General features: G+C 43.0%; 1 protein-coding gene across 1 annotated transcript in view; it reads left to right on the forward strand.

Moving 5' to 3' along the window:
* The first annotated feature begins 517 nt into the window (after positions 1 to 517).
* Positions 518 to 22,049, forward strand: part of NAV3 (neuron navigator 3) — an 890,338-nt gene continuing 868,806 nt past the window's right edge. The window contains exon 1 of the mRNA XM_090042583.1: positions 518 to 946. The gene's annotated coding sequence lies outside the window, so the exon portion shown is untranslated. The remainder of the gene's footprint in view (positions 947 to 22,049) is intronic.

Genomic DNA, 22,049 nt, shown 5'->3' on the forward strand with positions numbered 1-22,049 from the left:
GCCCGTGTGCATGCATGCACACGCTTCAGTCCAGCAGGTCTGTCTGTGTGGGAGCTAGATTGAGGCCCCTGCAGTGAGGGACAATGCTGCGGAGGCAGAAGCGGTGTAAGTTGAGTGGGGCCCCGGCAGGGTGGGACTTACCTGCTGGGGAGGCATGCCCCTAAAGCATTTTTTCTCCCTTTGTCTCCACCTGGACCCCTACTCTTCCTTCCCCACAGACTTACCTGTTGGGCAGGGGGGCATATAGTAGATCTTGGGTTGCTTTTAAATGCCAAAGGTGATCTCCTTCTTTAAAAGGCTGGAGACCACTGAGCTGGACGGTTCTCAGTGGCAGCAGATGACAGAACAAGGAGCAAGGGTCTCCAGAAGTTGAGGTTAGATATTAGGAAGCATTTTCTCACTATGGAGTAAAACCCTGGAGCAGGGAGGCGGCTGAATGCCCATCCTCGGAGGTTTCTTAGACCCCACTAGACAAAGCCTTGCCTGGGATGATCCAGCTGGGGAGGATCCTGCCTCGAGCAGGGGGGTCGGGCGGACTGCGCTCCCCTTTCAGCCCTCATTTCCTGCGCTGCTAGACTCCGATCCCTCCGCCTGCCCCCGGGACCGGCACGAGCGCTCCCCGCCGCCGCCCGCAAGCCCGCGCCGAAGCTCTGGCGCCTCTGTCCCTTTAAATTCCAGCTGTGCGGAGGGAAGCAGCACCACTGGCCGCGGCGCAGCGCCGGGCTGGGGGCTGCTGGCGCGAGACGGTCCCTGCGCTTCCAGGCTCGAGGAGCTCCGCGCCGCGCCGCGCTCCGGGGCCGGGAGGCGAGGACGCCGGGCAGCCGGCGCGGGGGGAGGATGCGGGCGGCCGGGGCCGGGCGCCCCCGCGCTGCTCCAGCCGGTTCCCGTCGGGCCGTGGCGGAGCGGGGCCAGGCGGCGCACTGAGCCCCCGGCCGGACGCGCGCAGGTAGGCGAGGGGCCCCCGGGCGGCGCAGGGGCGCGGGCGGCAGGTGGAGGCCGGTCCCCGGGGGGGAGGGGGGTCTTGCCTCGCAGGAGCGGGCGCCGCTTTGTTCGGTCCTTCCCCGCCGCGCTGCCGGGCTCGCCCCTTCCCCTCCCTCCTTTTGTTGCTCGGAGAAGCCACACGCGTGGGTCCCCCCCCGGCCTGCGGCCCCAGCCTCAGCCTCACTTCAGTACTTTATTGATCCGCTTCTGCCATCGCGCAGTGGCAGCCTTGTCTCCCCGGGGAGGCCAGACCTGACTGGGCTGTCGAAACCTCCCCACCCCCCCGACAAAGGAATCGCTGCAGAGAAGTTGCCCGTCTCACCCCCCCACCCCCACTTGGGCACCTTCGGCGGGCGGGCGGAGGAGGCGGGGAGCCTGGCAGTGTGCGAGGAGCCTGCTGCGTGTGGGAGGAAGGGGGGGCAGGCACCAGTGTGTGAGTGCATCCCTGCCAGGGAGAGGCAGAAAGCGGCCTGGTGTGTGAATTGCCTAGGTGACGGGGCCTGCCCTCCCAGGTGCAGCAGGTCTAGGCAGGGACTTCCCTGGCAGGGGCAGTGTCTGCCCTACCCCGGCCTGGCACTGCCCCTCCTCCCTTAGGGAAGAGACCTGTGTCTGAAGATGCATTCAGCGTACAGGGCTTTTGTTGCACGTTAATTTTAGGCTCTTGCTCCCTGGACTGTCTCCACGTTAACACCTGAAACTAGCTTTAAGCACCCATCAGGTGGCTTTGAAGTTCTACCGCTCTAGGGAAGGTTTCTCTCTGGGCTACGTTCCCTAGCCTCAGTTGCAGTCCTCCTACGATGCTGTCGACTTGCCTGGTCCGTGTGGACAACTCCCAGCTGTAGCTCCTAGTGGCAAGTCACAGCCGTGGCAGCTGAGGACAGTCAGAGATGGTTTTTAGCCTGAATGTGGCTACTCCAAACTCAAACTAATGTGAACACCATCCACTGCTTTAAAGCTTAATGTGCAGCATGTGATGAGGTCCTGGCTCTGATTCTCACACTGGAGGCTGTGAATCTTCTCAGTGTCATGCATCATCACCCATGGGAAATATCCTGGCAGAAGAACTCGGGATTCCTCTTTCTTGTCATGCCTTTGTCGTCTTCAGTGTGGGCCAGGGCTAGGCTGTTGTAGTGCCGCTGTGATCAGTTCAGATGGTCAGGTGTATATGAGAGCAGATTTTGACCTTGCTGTGAGAATTAAGTGTGGGGCAGTCTAGGATTTTGAATAGGATTTTGCCTGGAGAAACACATGTTCCTCCAGGCAAAAGGGAACTAGAAGCTTGACTAACATGCTAGGGGCCTAGGGCCATTTTATTCAGTTGAAGATTGAAGCAAGGACAAAGTCACTTGATTGAAATGAGACAAAAACAGTCTGCAGGGCTGTGAAACAGGAGAGAGATTACCAGGAGCAGTTATCTGATAGAAAGGCTACCTTGATTAGTAGAACATCAAGACCATTAGAAAGGAGAGAGTGTCACTAATACCTGTGGAACGAAGAGTTTAGAAAGCATCCAGTAGATTTTCATGAGCTTTTAATGAAGTTGATTGACTCTCTCTCTCTCTCCTGCCCGACTAGAAATGATGCTGCCAGTGCCTGGCAGCAGGTTTTTATCTTTGGTGGAACAGAAATTGAAGGGGGTGCAAGTACATTAGTGCAACCCCCTGGATCTGTCCCTGACATTGTGGTAATGGTTTCTTCCATTGCACATGGCCACACTGGGGTTATTGTCGCTGTCTAACTCTAAATTGTGCACACAGCAATTCTCCACTGAACCCAATGTCATTTTATTGCTCTTCTGTTCTCCTATCTCCCCTTTAACTTGTTTCACCCCATAGTATGCCTTCTTGAACAACAAGCTTTTTGTGGAAGGGTCTAGGGTTTACAATCTTTTTGGCCAGCACCTAGCACAATGGTTTGGCTGACCTGGTTGAGGTATCATAATTAGGGTGGATAATAGTTAAGTAGACAACCAAAAAGGCATTGCAAAATGGCTCAAAATGCAAGGGCAGTAACTTTTAAGTTGTCAGTTTAACGTTTATCTTGTATCCACATGAACTTGTTTTAAGAAGCGATAGCAGGGTTTTCAAAAGGACTAAGCCTCTTACAATGTTACTGATCAGCAGTGGTTACCATGGGAGTCCATTCTTGTTTAGAAGAAAATTACAAGTTCCAGAATATCCCCCAGCTTTTCTGAAATCTAGCGGTCCAGTTAAGTTACTTTAGATTGCACTGTGACTGCTCCAGCACCAAACACTGGAAGTATTGTTTACTTCTGTTAATTCCCACAATGTGCTAAGTACTTTTCAGGCACATAGAAAGCCATAGTCTCTTGCTTGAAGACTTTGCACCGTAAGAAAGCAGTCCAGTGGAAAGTAATGTAGGATAATGGTGGTCAACTGGCAACTGGCCTTGTTTCTGAAAACGGAAAAAGTTCCGCTTCCTACACCTACCCTTACACCTGTGTGTTCGCACACATGTATACATGATCTGAGAGTACTGTCTAGCCTAGCCACGTATACTTCTAGGCATTGTGACAGATAAAGTGTTTTTTAGAGGTATTTGGGTGAGGAGGTAAGGGCCTTGCAAAAGAGGTTAACTTCACGTAAGCGTGACTTGGAAGTAGCTGGGGAAATATTTGTTAGAGAACTTGACAAAGGCATAGGGACCTACTTAAATCACACTTTCACAATTTTTGCAGAAACTGCAAAAAATGACAGTTTCTATTGATTGCCACCAAAAATGAGGTTTGTCAGGATTTGCCATGGAATTGCTCCCCCCCCCACTTAAAATCATACTAAAAATAAAATGCTGGCTCCTCAGTGTGAGGAGGCAGGGTGGGAAGATGCTAGCTGGCAGAGGAGCATGAATGAGAGCAGGCAAGATGATGGCTGCCCCCTCATCCCTCCTCCCCTGCTGTGGCTTCTCTGCCAATCAGCAGCAAGAGGTGGGGCTGCATGAAGGGTAGCTGTTTCTGCTAATCAGCAGGAAGGGGCAGGGCTTCTGGAGCCTCTTGGCCAATTGATGTCAAGAGGCGGGACCACCATGAAATGCGGAAGTGGTGCTTCATGCTGCAAATGGGCTGCAAAAACCGTTTGTCTAACCTTGATTTAGGCAGGTGCATATAAATGCACTTTCCATTCCAATGGGCACTAGGGCAGATAAATAGCAAAAGATTGATATTATTCAAGGAGTTGAAGACTAGGATAAAAGGGTTGAAGTAATGAGGCAAATGATGAAATCTTGTTTCTTACATATCAATCTATTAACCCTAAAGAGACAATAAAGCTTGTCTGATGTGTAAATTACATAAATATGTGTAATTTGCTACTTAAGTGACATGTGGCATAGCAGACTTTCTAAAATGGCTGAAAAATGTTGAGCAAAGGGTCCAAGTGAAAGCTACTGAAGGAAAATATATAAAGATTCAGTTTTTTATTTTAAAATTATGGTAGGCTAAATAATTTTAGAGTCCCAGGTCTACCCATAAGGCTGGAGGTAATAAATTTAAGGAATTTTTAAAGTCTTTCATAAGACTTTTATTTGATCCAGATTAGATTGAAGGTCACTTACAAAAGAACACTTCAGTCAATGCCAGAAATTGCCACCAGGATCAACACCTTGTACAATAATATTAGTATCTATATTTCTGAGTCTGGGACTATTTGCTTCACATGACTGCCCTTAAAATGGCGTATACTCTGAAGAGATCAAAGATCCATTCTTTTTGGGTGGCAGTGCAGAGATCTAGTGGTAAAGAAAATGTATTCTTGAGAAAAATAGGCTATCTACGCTATGTCTCTTAGGACAAACCTCTGATGTAGAGAGACAAAGAAGAATATGTGGAAGGATCTGTTTTCCATAATTTCATAGTTTGTAGGGTTGGAAGGAACCTGAGCAGATCATCAAGTCTGACCCCCTGCCATGGCAGGAAAGAGTACTGGGGTCAAATGACCCCTTCTAGGTGACCGTCTAGCCTCCTTTTGGAAACCCCCAGGGTAGGAGCGAGCACCACTTCCCTTGGAAGTTGGTTCAACATCCTAGCCACCCTGACTGTGAAGTAGTGCCTCCTGATGTCTAGCCTGAACCTACTCTTGGTCAACTTATGGCCATTATTCCTTGTTACTTCCAGTCGTGCTCAGGGGAACATGGACTCCCCCATAGTCTGCTGGTCCCCCTTGGCCAGTTTGTAGACGGCCACCAGATCCCCTCACAGCCTTCTCTTGTGGAGGCTGAACAGGTTTGGGTCCCGTAGCCTCTGCTCATAGGGCCTGCCCTGCTGCCCCCTGATCATGCAAGTGGCTCTCCTCTGGACCCTCTTGATTGCTGTCCACATCCCTCCTAGAGTGCATCGCCCAGAACTGGATGCAGTACTCCAACTGCAGCCAGACAATGTCACACAGAGGGGGAGGATCACCACCTTGGACCTGCTTGTGATACATCTGTGGATGCATGACAAGGTGCGGTTAGCCTTGGTGGCCCATGTTCATTTCGGCATCAATAATGACTCCAAGATCCTTTTCTGCCTCTGCACGGACGAGAAGGGAGTTCCCCAGCCTGTAGGTATGCTGCTGGTTCTTCCTCCCCAGGTGCAGCACCTTGCACTTGTCAGCATTGAATCCCATCCTATTCTCATCCTCCCACCCCTGTAACCTGTCTAAATCTAGTCACAGCCTGTCCCTCTCCTCCAGTGTGCCCACTTCTCCCCACGTCTTAGTGTCATCCAGGAATTTGAACAAGGTTCTCTTCACCCCCTCGTCCAAGTTGATGATGAAGATGTTGAACAGTCGGGCTTGAGGACTGAGCCCTGTGGGACCCCACTGCCCACATCCCTCCAGGTTGAAAGACCCATTCACCACCACTCTTTCATGGACTGTTTGGGTATCCAGCCTCCATTTCTTTACATGAAGACTTGCATTCATACAATCTGTGCATTATCATTTGCACCAGTAGGTGATAATTTCTACCATGCAAATGTGAGAGCCTGCATATGCAAGATCCATTGGTATAATGTGCAGGTGTTAATGCAAAGGCAGGTATGCATGTGCCAAATGGTTTCCACACAAATGGAAGCTAGTTTCTGAAGAATAGGTACAAGGTCTTTCCTTAGAATGGTCTATTTTTATTTATAATGTCACAGAAGCAAGGAAGTCTGGGAACATAACCAGTGACTGTTTTTTAAATTATTTATTGCATTCAGCTGGGGATAATCAGTATGCATGTGACAAATAACATAATGGCATCTGTTCATCAGTGAGTGACGGCGGATATTACAGCTCTTCTACTGACAGGTGGTGCATTTTGTCTTGTGGCTGTGATGTTCAACTTGCAGGGCCTGCTACAGTGGGCATGTGTACAAAGCATTAGGGGCTACTATACTGACAGGTTGCACTGGTTCTGTACTGACAGGACGTTTCCTTCAGCCACATCTCTGTTGTAAAATTGAGCTTTTAATGCATGACTGCCCCCTTCACTGTTGTGCCCATGCAAGTAGCAAAGATGGAGCGTCCTCTACATTCAGTTCTGGCTGCAGTGGCCTGGGCAGCTGATTATAGAGGTGGTTGAATGGCCCATATATCAAGTTCCCCTCTTAGTCTCACTGGTTGATCCCACAGGAAGGGCAGAAGACAGTGTATTTGGAGCCAGCTTGGCTGCAGGAGCTGTTGGTACGAAGATGATCTTCAAACTGTCTGCCTTTTGCGGCTCTACTCCTAGACTGGTTGCCAGCCAAGACTGGAGAGCCCAGTCCCTCCTGTCATGGCATCTGCGTTTTGTTGGCATTTCTTCCACCAGGGTAGGACTAGTACCCCTCTCTAGGTTGCTTCTCTGCCCAAAGCTGGCAACATAGAGATGGCTAGGTTATTTCCTGCTGCCCAGTGCTTGGCATTGACAGCTGCAGGTAGTATCGTTTACTGTCATAATAGTACCAGATTTGGCCTAGTCTAACCTAACTGTGACAAACAGCATGGTGTAGGTGCTATTCAAATACATTTTTGTCTTTGGACACACAAGGTTACGGGGATGTTTGAAGTTTGCTTTATAATAGGCATAGAGAATACCATGGTAACACTACCCTTTTGCAAAAGCATTTTGTGGAGATTTTATTGGTGACCACTGTATGTTTGTGACTTTAAAGGATAAAAAAGATGCTGTCTACAAATGGTACCTTTCTTCCTCAATCAATTTTTCTTCTCCTGTCTATATTTAGTAATAATATCTATTTACTTTAGAACAAAAACCGGCCTTTACTTCTGTTAACCCTAAAGAGACAATATAGCAATGAATGAGCTGGGTTGTGTTCTTATTCTTCTGTTCTCACTTGTGCAGTAGGAGAATGGTTGAAATAAATTCTAATTGCAGAAGCAAATTCTGACTTGGTCAGCATCAACTTTTGTGAAACATTTCCCCTGAGGCTTGTTGGGACATAATGTCATGAAAGGCTCTTTCAAGCCGTTTTGTACGGCACCATAGAAGAGCTTAGGTAGGGCTAGTTGAAAAACAGAAACATTTTTGGAGCCAGCACTTCCTCTGTGCTTTCTCCTTGTCTTAACCTGCTGTTTCGGTCTAGTCTCTACATAGAAGCAGATGGTATTTAGGCACTTAAATGTCTAGAGGGTAAAACTGCAATAGATTGTCTTGGATTATAAATTTAAAGCATTCTGTACAGCTGTATATGCATCCAATTCAAGACGAACACGTTCCTTATTTCCTACCTAATTTCTAATACAGGTTGTCACACTACTGAGGTGATCATACAGACTTAAGGAGCCAGTTGCAGATTGTAAATGACTCTTGTCCTCTTTCCTCTCCTCTCTTCTTCTGGTTTGTATTTCCATAAGTGTTCTTCAGGAAGGATGATGTGCTGGCTATTGTGTAGCTTCCTCTATTAGAATTAAGTTGGCTGCAAAAGGCTTTAATTTTGCAATGCTCCGTCTAAAAGAAATGAGACAAGAGCTGCCTTTGAATTGCATTACTAGGGAGTTCCAATACTGGGAAAGTATTACTGAGAATAGTTGGGGGGGGGGGGCGGGGGGGGGGGGCTGCTTTTGTTTTTTTTCTTTTCTTCTGATGCATAAAGATTTTCTCCTAGACTCCATCAAATTTATGTAGAAGACAGCCATGTAGGTATTGACCCTGTTCCTGTGACAGGTTGAACTTCAGCTCTGTTAGCCTCACAAACTGAAAACTTTTCTTGCAGGACAAATGCCTGTTGTGTGCAAGAATGAACTTATTTGTTTGCACTAAATTAGAGCCTCAAGGACTGGGCTATGGTCACGCCCCACTTTTTTTGGGTGCAGTCAAAAAAACAGAGGCATACATGGTGCCTAATCCAAATCGGATTGAAAACTCTGAATTTGACAACTAGGAACTGAGTGTGACAAACACAACGAGGCATAGCAGAATCTCTCATTTACCCAGGATTGTGAGTAAATACAAGCACATAGTTAAGGAAGATGACTGATACTCAACTTGATAGTCCAAAATCTTTTCATTATTACCTACTTCATTTTTAAAATCCAGTAGAAGTAGTGATCCTCATTTACTTCACATTCTAATTTACAGTGTTTGGATGAGGTCTTCATCTATCATAGCACAATTGAGTTGGCAGGTAAATTGGAAATGAAGCTAGTCCCTGATTTCAGCTGGTACAATCTGCTGAGGACTCTTAGTATAGGAAGAGGACACTGACAGTAGTCTGGTACTGAATAAGAATTGAAGGGTGAAATGATCACAGCAGTGAAAATTGTGGATCATGGTATGATTTATTTTTTCTGAAGAAGTAGTATGTGCATTTCCAGACTACTTTCACCCAAGATTCACTTAGTATAAATGTGGGAAAAAAAAGTTGATGTCGTTTAGAAGACCTGCTTGACTGAGATTTTTACAAGAAATCTCCTTATCTGTCACCATCAGTTTTTAATGACATCTTTGCATTTCAAAAACAAAACTTTGGACAGGAGATATGAAAGCCCCTTGAACATGCTTGGAGAGAAAATATTTAGTACCAGAAACCTTGCAAGTCTGCTGAGTGGAGCTTGAATCTGAGGGCAAATATATAAAGTAGATTGACATATTGTAAAAAGTAACATGATTAAATTGACACACAGCCTTCTTTATCTTTAAGAATGAAACAAGTATTGCTTGTGCTCTCTTGTTTGCATTAGCATAGACATTTTTAGATACATTCTTTTAAACTTCTTCCAGTGTCTTTGAATACATTTTTGCAGAACAACTCTAAGATTCGGGAGATATTCTAAGCACTAAATTATGAACTTGGGTTGCTAATTAAAATATTAAATTCTAACCAAATTATTTCTTTCTTTGGAACATCTACTACATCAGAATTGATCTGTTTCTCTCATTTAGTTATTCACCTCAAACAGTGATTTACAAAAACAACCAAAACCAAAACCTTGTACACACAATATTTTTATCGTGCTGTAAAATGCCTTAATCCATGTATCTTGTGAATACATTGCATCCTTTTAAACATTTGCTATCAATTCATTAGGTTGTCGTTGAGACCAGTTTTCAAGTTGGAATGTCACATGTTAAGAAACCGAGAAAACTCATCATTACTTTTAAATTCTATTTACTAAAAATGAACAGATTTTTTTGGTAGATCTGTGGTATAATATAGTAAACGTAGCACATTCACCATTATCTGATTTTTATATAGATATCTTTTCCATTGTCTGCTAGTCATTTGGAAGAATAAACAACTTCCAGCAGGAGAGAGAAAGAGAAACTAAGACAAACAATTAGTGGAAAAAAGGCAGGGGAGCATCTGATGAATCTTCAGATCAACATAGCAAAATAAGAGAGATCTTGATCTCCTTAAGACATAACAGATGAATGCATTATCTCTATTTTAGAAACATTATTCCTGTCAAGTATCTGCATATACACCATGCATAGCTTATTTGTCATCCAAACAGCAAAAATAGTTAAAATAAGAAGTACTGGAGATCTGAGCTTGGAATAGACACAGGAGGATTACTTCAGTTATTTAAATGCCTACATAAGGCATCCGGAGTTATACTACAAACAGTTACATGGAGAATGCTACACTCTAGCTTTAGTATAAAATTATGCTGTTTTAGCATTCCCTGTGTGGCTTAGATACATACTTATGGTACTTTGGTTCATGTGTTTTATGCATTTACTCTCAAAACAGCTTCTGCAAATATGTTAAGAACGTATAGATGGCTGTATCCTGAAATTCTCTCTCTACAAGCTTCTTGAGGAAGGATTGAGTCAAAATGAATTAAACGGAGGTACATACTAATGTTTTTAGCCCATAGTGAATTTTCCAAATCCTTGCTTACTTCAGGCCATAGACTGTATATGGAATAAAGCCATACAAAATATGCCCAGTGTTTTCAAGTTATGTCACACCTTTTCCCTAGTTGTTTTCTTCACGCATAGTCAAGAAACTGGGTCATTAGGTTTGGGAGGATTTTGTTTTTTCTTAAATTGCCAGGCAGTGCCTCCTTTTTATTATTGCAGTTGTCTTCTTAAATCACAAAGCAGTCCCAAGGTTCTGTGTCATGGTGAGGTAGAGTTAATAAAGGTGAGCCTTCTTCAACTTTGCTGTAACAATGACAATGTCTTGACAGTGTACTGGAGATAATTTTAGTACCAAGGTGAGGAACCTTAGAATCCATAAGGAAGTGTCAAGTTTATTAGTTGGCTAGAAATAAACAGCTCTTGACTGTGAGAAGTCAGCTTAAAAACAGACTGTGTGTACCTGTATTAGAGCATTGTACTTGTATAAATCAGAGCAGAACATTCCTACCATAGGCAGAGATGTTGCTCATGATTGTTTTAAAAAAAAAAAAAAGGAAAAAAAATCCCACACCTGCCAAATAATTACATAATTAAAATATTCAACAGCTTCTTTTTATATTGCAGCCATCTCTCATGATGAACATTGTTCACTGTTTGCCCTTGGATGCATAAGAGGCACTGATATTTCATATATGCCTGTTGGGGAAACAGTGGTGGTGAACTGATAATGAAATATTCCATTTATAGAGCCATAACCACAGCATTTGAAAGGATAGCTTCCTTTTATGTCTGAAATGTCAGTGTATATATTCTTGCATCAGATATTTGCAGTGGGGCGGGGAGGGAAGAAGTGTATATTACTATGCATTCCCCCAACTCTTAGGCCAGATATAGGCATTACGCTTTTACTGGTGTAAGTGATTGAAAACCAGTCTACGTTATATGTGCCATAATAGACCAGAAGTTCAGCACACACAACCAGTCTATACCTGTAAAAGAGCAGAAATTTGGCGCACACAGATTGATTTAAAATGGCAGAACCCAGTCTAAGATTTGCCACCCCCACTCCACTCCCCAAAAGGGCAAAAGTGTTCTGTTTGCTACCAATCTAAACTACACTACTTACAGAAAACCATGCAACTGTGATAGATTCTACCTTAGGATTTTTGAATCTCTGTACATAGCTCTAGTAACTAAAGAATTTTCTAAATCGATTATATAGAGAGAATAATGTGGAGTCCAAAAAGATTTTTATTTCCTCCGTAACTTTTGTCTACCCAAGTGCCATCTTGACCCCTCCCCCCTGAACAGCAAAAGATCTTTAAAAGAGAGAGGGCAAGGAAGATAAGAGTCTTAAAAAAGAAATTTACAGCAGATTTGCATATTTGTATTGCTACAGGATCATGTAGATGTAACAGTTACCTGGCAATAGCTGAAGCCTGTTTCTGAGTAGCAGTTTCCCCTCCCTTTTTAAAGGGTCACTATAGTGTACACTTGACTATGCCCAGGGATTGTCACTAAGAAGACAATCCCTGTAGACAATACTGTAGACATACTCCTTCTTGATTTAGTAACCACAACTCCATTGTATCACCAAGAAGGGTCTCTTGACCACTCCTTTTCTGCATACATGGGTTCTCTGACCTCTACCACAGCCTGTTTTAGTCTGCCTCTGGCTCATTACCCTCTTTATTGTTTATTATAGAGACATGAGAAGGGCTGGGGAGGTGGGAATCCTTTGATGCATTGGGATGCAGAAGCCTACCCTTAGCCTCTCAGCCAAAGTTTCTCTCTTCCTCAGAGGCCTAATACCTGACTTGCACAGATACATCTACATTTTATACCTTAGCAAAAGATTAGGAGGAGGATGGTTAGGCTAAACAACAACCTGCTCTTGGTCTCTAATATTGAGGGTACCTTGGTGGCTAATTCAGCCTGGAAGAAGTAGGCAGTATGACGCTGCTGCTAAAAAGATGGTCTGAGCCAAACATAAATGCATTATTAGTTTGGATGTCTATGAATGATGACATTTAAATTGGGATTTTTCTCTATGCATGGTTTAAATAATGTCATGGCCTCATGGTCACTTTAATATTTTACTGTAGCTGCTCTCTTTCAGCAGGAGACATAACATTGAGTCAGTTTTGATTTAAGCTTCTGTAATTTGATGTTCAAAGGTGTATTATATTAGAGACAAGACATAAATTACTATCTTGTTTACTGTAGTTGGCCTTAGGATTATTTTTCTGTGATCTCATCCGTAGATGAATCAATTAAGCACTGCCATCGTCTTACTAGTTATTCTGAATACTTAAACAAAAGATTAAGTTTGCATGAAGTTGGTTTATATTTTCATTTTCGGATCTACAAATGTTTATAAGATATTATTTAGTATATGCTGTCAGTGCCTCTCATTGTTAATCATTTACAGAATGAAACCTGGAAAAATCATCCTATGAGGGGATACAAAGTGACTTAATAACTTATGACTAGGTGAACACTTAATAAAAGTTCTTTCTCTTATATGGAGAATAGCAACCACTGTAGTCCAAAACAGAGTTCCCATAACTGGTGAAGAGCTTTGGGAGATTGTGATAGGACCCACCCAGAGGGTGGCCTCGAGGGCCTGGCCAGTGTGCTAGTCCTGCTCTTGCCAGTCCTTATGATTCTCTCCACACACGTGTCATGCTTTGTTGAAACAACATACCCAGAGAAGTTGCTTATGGTTTGTTTGTTTTTTTTAAGAAGAGGAGTTTGGTAATATTGCCCCCTTCCACCAAAGGAACACCCAGAGCTGGTGCTTTGGTCACCCCCTATTGATGATGTTACCATTGATGTACAAAGAATCCTGCCCAACTAGTGATGGGAAACTGCTTGTTGACCTCTGGAGCTGAATGGCAATTCTGTTTTAAGAATAAATTCACTTCTCTCTTTCAGACTGTGCCTGTGAAATAGGCTTTCAGAAGAGCAGCTAGCTCACAAAAATAGAACATTTTCTTTATTGCTGAGCAATGAATTAGTTAAGAACTTTGCATTTTTATATTAGTTATTTTGTCCATCAATACCTTGTTCAGATAAGAGAAGCAGCACAAATTAGCTTTGGAGAACTATTGTAACAATTTATCTGTCTGCAGATTGAGGAAGATAGCACTGCACTCATTTACATTTGATTGGTTCCCTTTACAACTAGAAGGATTCTAGTCTATTGTATTCTAGTTATTTTTGCAAACTTACCATTGAACTTCAATTTGTTTGTTTGGCTTTTGTGCAGCACGGAGCCAAGTTTAGATACCAGGACATCTCAGTATCAAAAAAGTGTGCTGAAAAAAGCGGGGTGGCATACATGGAAGCAGCATGCACTGTGTGAAACTAGAGCCTGGCCAGCCAGAGCCACGCTGTGGCTGCTGGCTAAGCTCGGCACACCCAGAATGCCACCACTGGAGCTCCGGGAAGTCCCCAGGACTCCAGGTAACACTGCTGGAGCCAGCTCAGGAGCTGGCTCCAGCCTCCTTGACCCCACCTGGGCAACATGCTGCATGCCAGAGTGCATATGCAGGGACATTCCCTGGGGATAACTAGCAGCAGCAGCACAAATATGTGCTGCTGCTAGTTCTTCTCAGGGAAGAGCCCGTGTGCGCTCATCTGGACACTCCCCTAAAGTTCTCTCCCAGAGCATCAGGGGAGAAACAACCAATGATCAGTCCAAAGTCCCTGCACTCTGTTACATTCACAAAGGAAGATTTTTGCTAGCTGCATCTCCTAAGTTGATGTCTACCTAGCTTGATGAGAAGGAGGATAACGTCACAAGTGAAATAGAATGAGTTTGATGATTAGGAACAGAGTCATTGACAGAACTAATATAGCACATCATAGCTAGCCCCCATCTGTATCAGTCCTGAGTTTGGGAGATAGCTGGCAAAATGTACTTTATAAAGGAATATCGTAGGATTGTAGGGAGGGAAGTGACTTAATGAGACGGTTCAGTTTGGTGCCCTCAAGGCAGGATCATCCATGACTAAACAATCATAGCTAAGTGACTTGCCAAGCTGACCCTTATCTTGAAAGTTTACATGAATATTCCACAGTTTCTCTTGGCAGCCTATTCTAATGCTAGTCAGGAAGTTTCTCTTAATCTCCAACCTAAGTTGCCTTTGCAACTAGAGGTTCTTAGTTCTGCCCCCTCTGCCATAGGAAAAAGCCCATCTCCATCTTCTCTGTAATGGTCCTTCAGGTATTTGAAGACCCTTATCAAATGCCCCCTTGGTTTTCTCTTCTCTGGACTAAATAAACCCTAGTTTTGTCATAAGTCTTGCTTCCCAAGCCACTAATCATTTTTGTGGCTCCAAGCTGGACTCTTTCTGGTCTGTCCACATCCTTCTGGAAATGTGGGGCCCAAAACTGGACACAGTACTCCAAGTGAGGTGCCACCAGTGCTGAAAAGAAAAGAAGCACATCTCTTGATTTGCAAATGACACTCCTGTTAATATATAGCTCAGTAAGCTATTGCTTTTTTGCAATAAGAGCATATTGTTGCACTTATTCAGTTCATGGTCTACTCCAGAGGTTCCCAAACTTTTTTTTTTCTTATTGCATACCCCCTTCCAGACTTAATAGCTACTTCCATACCCCTACCAACGTGTTTTATATTTTAACCCTTTAAATACCAATTAATTATTATACAATTTTTCCTGTATTCCCCCCCCCCGATGTCTTGCATACTCCCAGGAGTAAACATACAACAGTTAGGGAACCTTGGCTCTACTGTAACCCCCAGGTCTTTCTCTGCAGTACTGTAGCCTAGCCAGCCACCCCCTAATCTGTATTTGTGCATGCAGTTGTTTAGTTTCAAGTGCAGGGCTTACCCGTGTTGAATTTCACCTGATTGATTGTGGACCATTTTTCCAGTCTTCAGGTCTTTCTGGATCCTAGCTCTGTCCTGCAGAGTGTTTTCAACTCTATTCAACTTGGCATCATCAACAACCTTGCTAAATAGTCGCTCTGTCTCATCCAAATTATTAACAAGTTGCTGAACAACAGCAGGCCCAGGAAGACATTTATCATTGGATGCAGTAAGATAATTATCTAGCAAAATATAAGACTGTACTCTCAACTACCTCAAACTTCAAATTAAAAAAAAACAAGTAGGTAGAGAACAGGAAGGAATATGTAATAACATGCCCAAAAGCCCCTAAGTGGTTTGGTTTGAATTTTTTTTGTCTGCACTATCAAATTCATACATGGTTCCTAGTTCAGAAATTCAAAAGCATAATGGAGACATCAATAATTAAGGGTTTGGTGCAAGTGTATGTGGTTCTGCTGACTTTGATTGGAGATGCATTGATTTATACCTGCTTTAAATTTGGTGTCTCCTGTTTAAACTGATCAACACTGTTTAAATGTTGTGCGCTTGTGCTTGCGCTCTCTCTCTATATATTTATATGAGAACTCCAAGATGCCAGTAAGGACTCTGCACTTCTGTAACATGTTCAGTCTCTACTGAAGTTGATAGCAATTTTTCTTGAGCACAAAAAATTGACAATGCTCAAGAGAAGCTGTTTACATACATCAGTGTTAAGTATGGGAAACCTTCCCCCCCAACCCCCTTCCTCACATTTTTAAGAGGATTTATATCTCAGGACTCTTGGGGGAGCCTGACTATCCAGTGCTTTATTAGGAATAGCTTAGCTGCAGCTTTTGGGCTTGGCAACCCACTTTCTAGGGTTGCCAATCCAAAACAACTTTTTTACTTGCACTCTTTAAAAAACACAAACAAACACTGATACATGTTTTGCGTAATATAAATGTTACTCTTCTCCCAGCCTCTGCCCTACTCTCAGGCCCCAGTTAGAAGGGTTGGGTTCAAATTTAGGGATTTAACAGCAATTGTAATAAAGTAAAAATGTTTGGTTAACAGTAAAAAGTTTGCAGTAAAAAAAATTGTGATGACAACCCTGTTTGACTTCAGCAAAGCTTTTACACTATACTGCTACCCTGGGGTCACTTACTAAGCCCCACACCCAATACCCATGACCACCATGCTGCCCACCCTGTAGACTGGCCCAACACAGCCCCCAAAGAAACTTACCTGTGATCTAGCTGTGTTTATAGGTAGCCAACAGGACTTGGCAGCAACAGCATGTGGTTAAGGGGCGGGGATTAGAGAGCCCTGATTAAAAGCTGCCTTCATGGTTCTGTGCTTCTACTTGGACACTAGGTGGAGATGCTATGTCTCCAGCTATTTTCCTACCAAGGAACTTCAATGAGGTCCAGATGTTTAGAGTTTTTACAAATGGCTCAATTTTCTTTACAGTTTCTAGGTATGTGTTTTTACTGATGGTCTGTAAATTTACAGGCAGTTGGCAACCCTGCAACATTGCCTCTTAATTCTCCTTTAGTCTCTAAGACATGATTTGTCTCTTGTAATAAGCTCATTTCATTGTTTCATGTTGCAGTTTGGATATTAGCAGCCTCCAGCTCTGTTCTCATTTTATAATGACCAGTCAGCACATTGAGTTTGCTTCAGCTATCAGTTGCCATGAAGTCTCAGAGATTTGAACTGTGAGCGCTATTCTGTCCTTTCAATGATCTCTCTAGGTATTTAAACTATGGTTTTCCATAAATCCAGAGGTAATTGAAGCTATTTTGTTTTAGTTCCTCTTTTTATTACTGTTCCAAGCATTGTGTGTTTATTGGAAAGTGCTGGGATGACCTTGTCTGCGCTACAGAGCTTAACCTGATACAGTTATGTTGACAGCCCAAGTAGAGATACAGTGTTTGGTGTTAGGAGGTTTTTTTTCTGCCAGGATGGTTGCACCACTTCTCTGAATGAAGAAAGTGAAGCTGACAGAAGCCCTCTTCAGTTGGCATAACTGCATCTGCACCAAGGGTTTTGCTGACATGTGTACCTCTGGTCGGGGTATATAATCTTTTTCCCCACCCCTAGCCAAGACAGCTATACTAGTGAAACTTCTGTAATGTAGCACCTGCAAGAGAGATTTTGTTTTTTAATCATGAGGTGCTAAGTGGCTGTGATTCTCCACAGTACATGGAAGATGGGGATTTCATACACATTGGCTAGTCACTGGGAAAGCTGTTTTTGTGAGAAATTCAATAGTCACCATATAGCTTTTCTGTAAATCCTGCTGATGTCAATAGGAACTTTTTGCAAGAACTAGGGAAGAACGTGCTGAGTGGAGAACGGCCGTTTCCATGTTTACTGCGTAGGTCACCGAGTCCTCAGTGTGCATTGGGTATAAAATACTCTCACGTCGAGAAAGAGGCGTTCTGATACTAGTGGGTGCAAGGCCAGCCACTGATTTCAACATGCATACTAGGTCTGAAGTTAGTTTTTCATTATGCCAAATGACACACACGTATCTTTATTTTGTAAGGAAAGCCTATCACCTCATTAAAAATGCATTTTAATTGGGCGAAGAGCAGGAGTACAGTAATCTGAAGATTTTTCTGAGAGAGCTACCTGCTCCCTGCCTGTCCCAGCTTTTGCAGACTTATGAATGAGCTGGAACTTGCACTTAAGAAAGTAGCAGTCCAGTAGTGTCACCTATCAGGTATGCATATGTGTAGTGCTTTCATATGTTTTCCCACTGTGTTTTTGTGAGCCAGCAGTAAAATAGAAATTTACAGAAATTCTGCCTCCAGAGATCTTTTGTGTGAGATCTCCTTTTAGGGAATCATTGGCATAAAGTAGCTGATTGTGTTCAGTGACCTATACAAGGAGTCCCTCTTCGGGGGATTGAAATTGATTTTCTTTGCCTGATGTGAAAATCCAGAGTGTGCCCCTTGACCCATTGCCTGAAAGTGTACAGTAGAACAAGTGGCAGATTATTTGTGCTTTTAGGACAGCACAAATCTGCCTTGAGAGCACCAGCACAAGCAGTTTTCCTGACCTGTGTTATGAAACAACCAGCATACTATATTGCAACAGTCTCTATCTATAGTCAGCAGTTACAAATGCTTAGATTTAATTGGAGTAAGGTTTCCCTTACTCTGGTCCATACATAACAGAGCTCTGAGCTGTGCAGCACATTCCCTAAAGGGCTACTCACCAAGCAGTGACAGGTCCACTGCTTAAGGAACTACATCACTCAAACAGGTTCATGTCAGTCATTGTGTTTTGCACTGTTACTGTGATGTTTATAATGTGGGTTCTGGATCCACACATGATGGAGCCATCTCTGACCATAAATCTACATATGACCTTGCGTATCAGCTGGCTTCTGAAAAATACTCACCATAATTTTCATATGAAAGCAACACCTGCTGTCAGATCCATGCATAACTCCTTGGAAAAAAATCACCGGTTTTGTGCTAGATGAAATCTGTTAGGCACAGGCAAAAAATCACACAATTCATTCTGCTCTGTGAATGCATTTTTGAGAAGGGAAGAATATAGACAGAAGTATTAAAGTTCTGACCTCAGTCTGTCCTTTGTAAGTCTAGAAATTAAAAAGCAGTATTTTTTTTTTTTTTTTTGGTTTTTGGGTGGTTTTGTTGTTGGTTTTTTGGGGGTTTAACATGGTTGCAAACTTTGCTAGACATGGAGGAGTCAGAGCTTTAATTCTGACCTCCTTTGTTTTTTGGTTGGTTTGGTTTGTTTTTTGTTTTTGTTTTTGTTTTTTTTAAACACCCTTAATGACTAAAGGTTATGCAATATTATTTGTGAGTTAATGCAGTTCTGCCCCTAAAAGGGGGAAATGGGGGTAGGGGGGAGAGAGTCTTGCTGTAAATAACATGTTTAAAAACTTATATTGCTGTAGTGATTTGGGATAAGGAAAAGGTTTAAATAAAATAAAATCTTGGTACCTAGAAATAGAAAAGATCTCTCATCACTTTTTTCCTGTCAGGTACATGAATCCACTCTGGAATAAATCCTAGGTTGATATACACCCCTCGTATTTCCATTGTCTCCATTTGTTTTCACCAGTTCAAATGGATTTGGGTTTTGGTCCATGGTGCTATTGCTGTGAAGTAATGTATTTTGATAGTTGTTTCTTTTGTTTGTTTTTAAAGAACGTTAATTAAAACAAATGTATCGTTTTCAAAATAAATTCTTATGGTTAATTCCAAAAGTTGTAAAATATACTCTAAACATGTCAGAAATTGACTCAAAAACATGAAAAGAAATCCATGCTAAAGAGCACCTTTTGTTATTGAGGTGGGTGATTTAGATAAAATTAAGATGCGTTTTGCTTTCAAGTGCGCTGGTAAAACCATGCCATCATTCTGTTTTAACCATTAGCATGACCGTGAATTAGTAATAAGTAACTTTAGAATCAGAGTTTGGTCCATCATGTCGGGTACTCTCCTATTTTACACCAGTGTTACCCTGTTTTGAGAGTCAGGAGTATAAATCTTTAAAATAACGTGACAAACATATCAGAAACCATAGTTTCTCACTAGTGAGTCAGCTTTTCAGACTTCGGAAAAGGAGGAAAATATTGTTTTTCTGTAGAGCAATACTCTAAAGATTGAATGCTAAATAATTACTACTTTACAGCCTTATGAATTGTGAGAATAGAAGGCAAGTATAGGGCAAGGGAGTCTTTGAAAGACTACAAGGAGGTGATGGTGTTAATGGAAAAGATGTGGGTGGCAATTGCATATTAAAGACCTTGGAATATTAACCTTTGACATGCACATGTTGTTTATTTCATACTTGATTTATAGTTTAAAAATTTTGGAGGAAAGGCACCTTTCGTTCTTTCAAACAATACACAATGTTTGTGAAACAGTTTTCTTTATTTTGTTTGTTTATTGAAAAGTAGGAACTGGAATGGTGTTGGTCAGACTGACAGTCATTTAATTGCATTTTATAGCGGTAGCTGAAAGTCTCTTATTTGGAGACCATATGATTTCATTTGGAGTGCAACACATGCTGCATTCATTGAGAGGATTAGCTGAATTCCATGAATTAGCAGGGTGACCTTGCAGAGCATAATATAGTTGACTACATGAAAAACTTTTGTTCTGTTTTTCTTTTTACTGGGTTTTTTTTTTTATATATATATATTTCTGAAGTTCGTTTGTTCAGATGGTTCTTATTTATGTTTTTCTGTCCTCATGTAAATGTGCACCCTTGATGGTTTCTGTGGGAGGGCCATATTTATAATTGTGAGAGCAATTGGCCTAGAGATCTACAGTTATGCAGTGGAATAGGTTAGCTGTAGGATAAACTACCAGAGTTGAGTCTTGGTTGAATCCTAGCCTATTTAAATGTTTAGTAGATTTTATGTTTTAACTGCTAGGCTAACTAATTGTCTTCTATATGACTCCCCCTAGTATCTGTCTAAGATTAATAAACTAGGTTCTGTATAGAGGTTAAGGATCTATATTGTAGTGCTAACGTGACTTCTCCCTCCCCTCTTCCATTCATGTTTATAAAGGTCTTTAGGATGAAAGACCTCATGATAAAAGGATACCATTTAGACCTTTTTTACTCTGTATAAAATTCAGTTTTATTAAGAGCTTTCTGTTCTCTCTGTATATGTCTATGTACACTATAACTTACTGTTTTTTGCATGTTTTCTTTTGAACTTTAGTTATGTTGAGAGAAAACAATCACAAGGGTTTAATGCACAATGCATCATTTGCACTGATGTGAATGCTACTGAAATAATGTTACTGTAAGCAAGGACAATATTCTGGATTGCATGTGGTCACGGAGGGCAAGATCAGGTCATGCAAAATTACGTCAGTGCAAGTGATAGGGGATTCTAAGCTTGAGTTGCAAAGTCTGGCCTGTGGGCTGGATCTGACTGGTGGTGGACTCCATTTCCCAGCAGCTCCTGCCTGCATAGCTGGGGCCTGTCTCCATGGAGACCCGGGCCACCAAGGTTGGAGTTGTCATGGAGACCAGTCCTAGCCGCACTGGCAGGCCGCATCGCAGGGCATTGCTTCAGAGCCACTAGGATCTTGCAGCTGGAACAGCTTGGGCCAGGCCCAGGACAGAGCTGCAAACTGCATGCTCCAAACAGGGGTGCACATGGCTGTGCCCCTGTTCTGAACTAGGCTGTTACTGCTGCAAGAAGCTGAGACGGAGCTATGATTTGCTGCCTGTGCACCGCTGCCTGGAACGTGCAGGCTGCAGACTGTGGCTCCGCGCTGGCTCCGACCAAGCTGCCCCGGCTGCAAGATCCCAGCGGCCCTGAAGCAGCCTCCTGCCCTGTCCTGCCAGCATGGCTAGGGCCAGTTGCCATGACAACCCCAGCCTTGCTCTATCACAGTGCAGCTGTGGCTGGGATCCCCCTGGTGATTGGCCCCAATCATGCAGGCAGGGGCTGCTGGCAAATGGAGTCTGGCTGCTGGCCAGATCTGCCATTTTGCCCACCCCTGTTCTAGACTATAGTACACAGGATAAGTTGAAAACACATTTATCCCAAATAATGAGCGTGCTCATTCTATCCATCTTTGTAGAATTATAGCTATCATGTGAGAAGTGTAATTTCAGGAGACTGTTTGTTTGTTTGTGTTCTATATTAGACAGCCATTGGTTAGAAAACAGAATTTTTTGGGGCAGAAAACACCAGAAAGGTGAGAAGTAGTTTCACACTGGATTAGAAACACAGTCCCTCTTACTTGCTGTCCTTCAGCCCCACAACTCTTCCATTGCTTTCCAGCTCCAATAGGAGGAATGGGAGGTGTCTTCAGCCTTGCTTATGTGTGGCCTATTGGTTATGTCACTTTCCTGGGAAGTAGGAGTGGGGAATTCAAACCCCTTTAAGGCTGAAGGCAAGCACTAACGCAGTTCTTCCACATCCTGG

The sequence above is a fragment of the Crocodylus siamensis genome, chromosome 4 (genome assembly GCF_052110815.1).
Source record: "Crocodylus siamensis isolate JL-2025a chromosome 4, ASM5211081v1, whole genome shotgun sequence".
In the NCBI taxonomy this organism is placed as follows: Eukaryota; Metazoa; Chordata; order Crocodylia; family Crocodylidae; genus Crocodylus; species Crocodylus siamensis.